Below are 1,589 nucleotides of genomic sequence, written 5' to 3' on the forward strand. Positions count from 1 at the left end.
GGGTCAGTAAAATCATTATAATCGTATATAATTGATTGAAGTATTAGTAAAAGGATTTTAAAACTAGAGAGTTACTTGCAAAATCTTGGATATTTTTATTGTTTGAATACTCTTTGTATAGAATCATATCTGACATTTAGAAAATCAATATGGATTTGGCAGTTGTTTTGGTTACTGGTTTTATGTTTTGTTTGTGATATCTGCTGAGAAAATTGCAATACGAATTTAAAATAGTTTGGTAGTAATAACTGGTAATTCTTTGGACAGAATCAGAATATTGTCTTCATCTCGTTGAAGCATTTTGAAAATTGTCCATTTATAACTTTACATTTAAATGTACTATTTTGTAAATTCATTACTGGCATAATATTCATAATAATTTGTTTTCTCCTTACATGTGCCTTTAATAGGTGCTATTTTACTAATTACAAAAAGGTGCTTAATTCCTTTACTTTATATGGCAATATCTGTTGAAATGGGTTTACAGTTCAGACCATTACTAAATTGATATATTTATGACATGATTTTCAGGAATTGCACCATACACTCACATCAGTTGATTATTATCTTAGCTTAATTGTGTTACAATTGTGACGAGATATAGAAAACAAATCTTGTTTGTTAAACTCATTGAATGAAATTAATGAATTTAATCAAAACAACTCTATTCATCACCAAACAATCTAAGCATATCTTCTGTTTTTCTTTACCTGCTCATTGAACTGAACAACTAAGCAACTAAGCTCTCCACATATATACTAGACTAAGTATTATCCAAGTACAGACTTTTATATAAACTAATTGATAATTTAGTCATGGAAACCAGTAACATATCAACCATAAAACACAACACGCTTATTATTCGAGTAATGGAAATACAAAAGAGCTGATCCTGCTGTTCCTAACGGGGTCTAATCACCATGCCATACTAGATAAGTTGAAATCAGGTATGTGGTGGGTTTCAGTGGGGAAGACATCGAATCCCTAGATCACTAATGCCAACCAAGCCACACTTATCAAATTTCTTATTGTCCATATGGCAGCATAAAAAAGATAGAACATGAGATAAACAAGTTAGGTACAGATGAAAGTATGAATTTCAGGGAAGTAATTTCAGTGTGTCCATAGGTAAAATAGAGGCAATGCCTTAAGCTACATACCAGCAGCAGTGCATCATGAATTTTGAATGTTGTTGTCATTAACAGCATGCAATGGGATACTCTGACTAATAGAATGGAGATTTTGTACCTCAGTGCATTAAGCAATACAGCATTAGGCTCAGCTCACCTGTATTTTATCCTCTAATCATACTTCAGAAAAAAAGTGATCTTAGTTTTGTTAATTGTAAAATCTGAGGTAATATACTTTGATAATATTCAAGAAAAAATATCAGGGAGAAGGAGCATATAAATTTTACACTAAAAGATATTATGTGATTTTGATTCAATATTATGCTGTATTTAGATACAGTATTACTTTAACTAAATTAATTTTGCCAGACTTTGCATTATGTTTTGAGAATGGTAATAGTGGCCCATGAGATATGAAGAATGAATCAAAATACTCTAAAGGAATATTTTGTGTTACCG

General features: G+C 30.6%; 1 protein-coding gene across 1 annotated transcript in view; it reads left to right on the top strand.

Moving 5' to 3' along the window:
* LOC119588756 overlaps positions 1 to 1,589 on the top strand; it is a gene marked incomplete in the record, with an annotated part of 62,293 nt that overhangs the window by 59,540 nt on the left and 1,164 nt on the right.

This window comes from Penaeus monodon, chromosome 24 (genome assembly GCF_015228065.2).
Source record: "Penaeus monodon isolate SGIC_2016 chromosome 24, NSTDA_Pmon_1, whole genome shotgun sequence".
Taxonomy (NCBI): Eukaryota; Metazoa; Arthropoda; class Malacostraca; order Decapoda; family Penaeidae; genus Penaeus; species Penaeus monodon.